Genomic DNA, 7,566 nt, shown 5'->3' on the forward strand with positions numbered 1-7,566 from the left:
AGCTGGAGATACGCTGGCTCACTCAGATTATGACATTGTCTTTGGAAAGAAATTGAGTTAGGACACTGGTGAAAAAGTCAAAAAGCCGTGAAATCTCATCCACCTGAAAGTTAGCAAGGGGTAGCTTTGTGTGGAAGGAGTGGGGCGGGGGTGGGGGGTGCTCTCACAATTGCAACTTTTCTCCTCTCTCGGCCATCACAGAAAACAGAAATGGATTTATTGGATGTTTCCTCCTTCTGTGAAGGAAATCTAAGTAAGACTCAACTGCCTTCATCACTTAAGAGCTGTTTGTTTAGTTTGGTTTTGCTGTTGGTGGTGATTATATATACATTGTTATGTTAGCGCCCACGTGCCCATGTTTCTGTATGAGGGTCAAAGTTGTATCTCACACCCTCGTCAGAAAATTGATAGGGAAAAAATAAAGGAGGGCTTAGTTAAAGATCAGGAGGCAATAATAAGACCGGTTAAGCATTGCACCTTTAAATGACTAGTTAAAGGTTTTAGGCTTACCAGGATTGTCAGTCAGCTGGGTAGGCAACTTTTTTTCTTAATTGTGGTAAAATAGGCACTGACACTAAAATTTATCATTTTAATTATTTTTAAGCATACAGTTCAGTGCAGTAAGTACATTCACATTGCGGTGCCTCCATCACCACCATCCATATCCAGAACTTTTTCATCTCCAGCTGAAACTCTGTTCCCATTAAATGTGAATTCCCCATCCCCCACCCCCAGCCCATCCCTGGCCACCCCCACTCTACTCTCTGTCTCTCCGAATCCGACTACTCTAGGTCCCTCATAGAAGTGGAGTCACACAGTGTCTGTCCTTTTGTGACTGGTCTATTTCACTTAGCATAATGCTTCAAGGTTCATCAACGTTTGTCATTAGATTTGTATGGCTTGTTTTCCATTGATTGGACTCTTTGTTTTGTTTTCTTGCTGAGGACTCTGACTTGAAAACAGGATAACCATCTGAAAGTTTGCCTGGCCACGGCGCTTCCTTCTCACCACCCTAAAATATACTTATCTTTGCCATACTGGACATTTTCCAGTGTTTTTTGCCTGCCTTGTCCACTACATAACTGATGTGTTAATGGCAGCCCCCAACGTCAGCGCGGCTCCGCCGGGAGGTAGGAGGGTGTGCACCCCTGGCTCTCTCCTCTGTCCCCTCAGGCAAAGGCCTCAGAGAACCCAGAGAAGCCCTTCCTGCACTCGGTAATGCGAGGTGACTCTAGACCCGGAGGGCAGGCCATGCTTATCTTCCTAAGTACAGCTGGCTCTTAACACATGCTTTTTGTTTGTTTGCTCTTTATAATTATGAAGTAGTACATTCACATGGTTAAATACATACACAGTCGGAATGTGCCGTGAAAACTAAATCTCCCTCCCACCCCAGAAGGGCTTCATCGTTCCCCTTGCCTGCAGTCAACCACCGTCACCTTGTCCACCTCGTCTGTCTTTCCAGAGACAATTCCATGTAAACAAGCACACAGGCGCCTCTTTTACACAAAAGATATCACCTTATACCCACTGATCTGTATCCTGCCTCATGGAAAAACACAGAAAAGTAAGAGTATAATACACAAAGTTTCAGAGCTGATGAGAATGTTTAGACATAACTTTTTTTCTTACATAAATGAAATAAAATGTTACAGACAAAATTGAAATAGTCTATGACCAAAAAAAAAAAAAAATTCTATGACCTTCACAGCCAATCCTGCTCCCCTTGTCCCTATCCCCGGGGGTAAGCACTATCATGAATTTGTTATATCCTTTCAATAAGCTTGTATATTTTCTTTTTTTTTTTAAGATTTTATTTATTTATTTGAGAGAGAGAGAACGAGCAGTGGGAAGGGTCAGAAGGAGAGAGAGAGAGAAGCAGACTCCCCGCCAATCAGGAAGCCCAACACGGGGCTCGATCCCAGGACCCAGAGACCACGACCTGAGCCGAAGGCAGATGCTGAACCGGCAGAACCACCCAGGCGCCCTGAGCTTGTATATTTTTACATGCATTCATATATATGTCTATGAACCATTTTGTGTAAGTTTTCAATTTACATAACAGCCATGTGTAATATTCATTCCCACTACAGACAGGCATTTAGGTTCTTTCAGACTTTTCCTCCCCAAATAATGATGCAGGAAGGATTTTGTGCATACATCTTTGTACACACATGTAAGGATATGCTTAAGATAATTCTGTAGAGGTGGGTTCTCTGGAGCAAAGGATATGTGCATTTTTAATTTTGATAGATTGTTCCAAAGAAGTGGTACCAATTTTTACCCCCCCAACAATGCATGGAGTACCTGTTTCTCCACACCCTCTCTCACACAGTAATTTATCAAAATCATTCATCTTTACTCATCTATTAGGCGAAAAATTGTCTCTTCTAATTCAAATATACATTTCTTTTGCTGAAAATGAGGCTGATCACTTTTTCATGGTTTGAAAGCCATGCATATTTCTTCTTTTATGATTTTTTTAAGGTCCTTTGCCCACTTTTCTTTTGGGTTAAATGGTCTTATTGACTTCCAAGTGTTCTTTTTTTTTTTTTTTTTAAGATTTTTTTTTTTTATTTATTTATTTGAGAGAGAATGAGAGAGAGCAAGCACATGAGAGGGGGGAGGGTCAGAGGGAGAAGCAGACTCCCCGCCGAGCAGGGAGCCCGATGCGGGACTCGATCCAGGGACTCCAGGATCATGACCTGAGCCGAAGGCAGTCGCTTAACCAACTGAGCCACCCAGGCGCCCGACTTCCAAGTGTTCTTTGCATGTACAAATGAAAATTAGCTCTTTCTCATGATGTACACTACCAAGATTTTCCCAGTCTACTGCTAATGTTCTGATTTGCCTTATTATTTTTGTCCCATGGAAATTCTGTATGCGGTCAACTTTATCCATCTTTATGAATGCTTTGAAGCGATGATACATTTATTGCTTTCTCTTCCTTCGCTTTCTCTCTTCCCTTCCCTTTTTCTCCAAATACCAAAATTAATCATACCTCATATTCCTGGGTCTAGGATGAGATCAACAACTGAAGTCACCCGGAGATAATCAGGGTGAACTCTGGAGCTTTGACATAAGCACTTTGACTCAACTCTGCCCTAGTGTGTATTTATAGTGTATTTATAGGGTGTCCTAAATCAGTCCGAGGTACTGACACTTTTGGGACTTCTTACAATCTGGGGGTGCCCCACAGCCAAGCTGGTCTTCTTACACTGCCTCTGTCCTAGTCTGACCTCCACCCTTGGAGGTGTTGCAGGGAGGCTGGCACGTGGGAACCTAAGATCATGGTGACCTATTGCTTCTTTTTTCTTCTTTCCAGCTCCTTAAAATACTCCTCCTTGGAGCCAGGTTTCTCACTGTCAGAGAAAACAAGAATGAGTTTTATGGTGTCCACTGGAATTGGAATCTGGTTATCAGTGTGAAGTCATGATTTCTAGTCCCTAGAGAAAGCTATAGAGATAAATGCAGATGTATAGCTGTGTGCACAATCGTGAATTTGCTTTTGTGTATTCTTCAAAGGTTTCACACACACAGCCTTTTCATCTTCTTCATTGAATCTTTTTCCCCTTGTTTGTGAAGACAAGGGTGTGGTCGGCTATTTCCTGTGCTCTCCCATATCTCTTCTATCACAAATAGAAACTGCTGCACAAAATGTCATTATTTAAGCATTGGGGGATTTAAAAATAAGACTGAAGGGAAAAAAAAACAAAACAGGGTGGAGGGATGGAGTAACAGAGTGATGGGCATGAAGGAGGGGACCTGATGGAATGAGCACTGGGTGTTGTATGCAACTGACGAATCACTGAACTCTACCTCAGAAATACACTATATACTAATTCCTTGAATTTAAATAAAATTTAATTTAATTTAAAAATAAATAAATAAGGGGCGCCGGGGTGGCTCAGTCGTTAAGCACCTGCCTTCTGCTCAGGTCATGATTTCAGGGTCCTGGGATTGAGCCCCCCATTGGGCTCCCTGCTCAGCGGGGGGCTGCTTCTCCCTCTCCCTCTGCTCCTCCCCCCTGCTTGGGCTCGCTCTCTCTCTTAAATAAACAAATAAAATCTTAAGTAAATAAATAAACATAATTAAATGTAAAAAAACACAAAAACCTAAAAAGCTCATTAGTTGTTCTGGACTGAGTGGTGCATTCCTTCAGCCTTTTGCTTTCCACGGCCCTGCTCAGGGGGTTGACCTTCTGCACCTTCTACGGGCCCTTAGCATGGCTGCATCCTCCCTAGAAGCATTTACCCCTAAGTTCTTTCCTTCTTTCCTCCCTCCCTCCCTTCCACAAATGTTTACAGAGCTTTCAACATGTGTCAGTCGCACGTGCCCGGTACAGGCAATCGGGCAGCGAACGGGTGCTGTATCCGGGGACACAGGTGCCGCCTTCAGCAAGTGTACGACCAAAGAACATAATAATGAATCACTAAATAAACCGGGGCCCTTCCTTCCAGAAGCTCACCCTCACTGGAAAGGTGGCTATTAGCAGGTCCTCACTGTAGCCTCAAGAAAAGCGCTTTTCTCTCTCCCACTGGAGGAGAGAGCTTTGAAGTACTCTGATCCCCTTGCTTCCAGCAGATTAATAAAAACAGAGATTTTGCGGTTTCGCACGCCGGCTCACTGGCTCCTCACAGGGGCGGGGGGAAGACCTCCGGATCTGCGTCGTATAGATGAGAAGCGGGGCTGGCCCGAGGGCACCGAGCAGGGGGCGCCGCGCTCGTGCTGGGGGGATGGGGAGCGCATCAGGGCGGGCCGACTTTAAAGGCCGCCGGGTCCAGCCCCGCGTTCGCCGCCTCACTTGCTTCCCAGGAATCCAGACTCCTGTCCTGCTCTCCTAGACGAGACAGCAGGCTGGGGGTGCCCCTGCTTCCACAGAGGGTCCTGCTCATATGTACGGCATTCATTGCTTTAGCCCCGCAATCCTCTTCTGTACTTTGCTCTCTTAACTTCAGCAGGTCCTTCCCGTTCTTTATATTCATCAGTAGGCTCATAGGCATGCGAACCTACGGGGCCACCGCCACAGGCCCGGGCGCGGACCAGGCCCAGTAAGACACAGTCCCTACCCTTAGAGAGCTCGTGATTGAAGAGGGGAAACAGATATGCAGACAACTGCTCTGCGTGTGACGAGGGCATCTCGCGGGTGTACGAGCAAAACCACATAGGGAACTTCCTCGAACTCTCTCTCCACGGTGAAGGCTGTCGGGGTGGAAGCGTGAAGATAGGAACGAGTTTGGAGGGAGAGGGGGAGAGAAGCGGCAGAAATTCATGACACTCCTAGTCTCTAAGCCGGGGCGGAGCAGGGTCAGTGGGGGAGGACCCCCGTGCGTGCGGGGGGAGGGGAGAGGGGGCGCAGCTGAGGAGCAGGGAGGGGGAGCCGCATGGGTCTGTCTAAGGGCGAACTGGCCCAGTTTTCTTCAGCAAACTCCACAGCAGGAGAAATGAACAGAGAGAAATTAGACAGCGGTAGGTCAAGGTGGAGAGGGTCATGCTCAGGGAAGCGCTTTGAATATATGAAAGCTACATGTATACAGATGCCAGAGATTCTCATTACCCTGCGGGGGTCAGGAATCAGATTGCTTAATGGCTCTGAGAAGGCTCTTTCTCCCAGTGGGAGAGAAAGTAAAGTGTATTTCCTCCGTGGCTGGATGCCGCCCGGCTCACCCTTACAACTCATGCCGCAGAGCGCTGCTCTCAACAAGGCGGCCGGTGCAAGATGGAAGCTGGTGGGATGGGGTGCACATGACTGGCCGTGGGAGGGCCGGGTCCCAAGAGGAGAAAATATGAGAGCAGGGGAGGGCAGACACCCCGGGAAGTGTAGTAATGAGAGCACAGGGCAGGTTTGGAAGCCCTGAGGGCCTGCCAGGGGAGAGGCTGGGGATGGGGTTTGGGAAAGGGATCTAGGCTTTGGAGCTAACAAATAATACAGGGAAGGAGGGAAGGAGTTCCACAGCTGTGGCCAGCTTGCTGTCAGAGACTGTCAGGGGGAAGGGGTAGCCCTATGCCCCAATCCCACTGCGTTTGCAGGGGAGCCCCCACATGGGCAGAGGGGAAGGTCTGGCTGCAGGGTTTGCTGAGCAGGCTCTGTAACAGTGGAGTGTGCAGGCAGCAATCCTTGCCCCTTCAAGACCACAGCATGGGGACATGGGAGAAGGAAGAGCCTTTACCCCAGAGAGTTTTTCAACTTTTCAACAGAAGATATTGTCAGAGGAAATCCAAAATTCAGTTAAGGCAAGAGGGAGCGAGAACGTAATTTAAGGCTCTGTAAGATTTTCATGGAATCTTCTGGATACTTTCCCTAGAACCAGATTTGACTTTTACATAAAGTAAATGAAGATTAAGCTTCAGGGCCTCTCTTTTGCTTTGGCTCTATTCATAATTTGGTATTCATAATTTTTTTATCATCCCCCCCCCCCATTGTATAGCCTTTAAGCTCCACAGAAGCTTCATCTACCTTCACCTAGAACTCTACAAATTGTGGGTTTCGAAGAAGGCTGGTTTCTGTAAATAAGTACTGGGGATGTAACGTACAGTGTGATGACCATGGTTAACACGCTCTATGGTACATTTGAAAGTTGTTAATGATGTAGATTTGGAATGGTGGTGAGGTTTGGTGGGGTGAGGTCCAGAGCCGATGGCCAAGAGAGAATTCTTGAGATGACTTTGGTGCAAAATGGTGGTTTTATTAAAGCCCGGGTGAAGAGGAAAATTACCCAGAGCAGGCCCAGGCGAGCAGGCCCCAGAAGATGGAAAGTTACTAGCTCAGTCGGTAGAGAAGAGAAAACTCGCCGTTTCGGCCTCTACAGGCTTCTCACCACCAGCATCCTGTCCGCCCTAACCGCTGCCCTAATCGCCGTTCCCGCCTAAAGCAACCCCCCCCCCCCCCACTGTAAACCTACCTACCAGCAGTCAGCACAGCCCGTGGAACCTGACCACCTGCACTCCCCTATAAAAAGCTCTATAACCCCACTGCCCGGGGCCCAGAATTTCATGTGCGAGCTCGTCTGGTCCGCCAGCGTAAGATAAACCTGAGTTCTCCTGCTTCTCCAAGAGCCACTTGGTTTCTCGCCTGTCTGATTATTTTCCGCAACACAGGGACAGGGAACCGTGGGCAGAAAGAGCTGCTGCACGGGGGTTGTGAGGAGTGGCCGATTGTATACTTGGGAGTTGGGGTTGGTAAGGAAAAAGGGAGGTGTCCAAAAGCATTTTGATATGCTAAAGAAGACCCTCAGGATACCGGAGGACTTGCTATTATTAAGCTAAGGGTGTCTTTTCCCTCTAGCAAAGCATTAACATTAAGATAGTTCTAAGTTTCCTGGAGGAATGTCACACCTATCCCACCCGGGGGGGGGGGGGGGGGGGGGGGGGGGCGTGTAGGTTGCAGAGTGTCATCTTGTGCTTTGTCTTCAGCTTGCCTTCTGATCCCTCATCAATAAGAGGGTAGATCCTAAAAGTTCTCAGGAAGAAAAAAGCTTTTTTTGGGGGGGGGGTCTATCTGAGATGGTGGGTGTTAACTAAACTTACTATGGCAATTATTATGTAATATATATAAGCCAGGTCATT

This window comes from Phoca vitulina, unplaced genomic scaffold, assembly GCF_004348235.1.
Source record: "Phoca vitulina isolate PV1807 unplaced genomic scaffold, GSC_HSeal_1.0 scaffold59, whole genome shotgun sequence".
Classification (NCBI taxonomy): domain Eukaryota; kingdom Metazoa; phylum Chordata; class Mammalia; order Carnivora; family Phocidae; genus Phoca; species Phoca vitulina.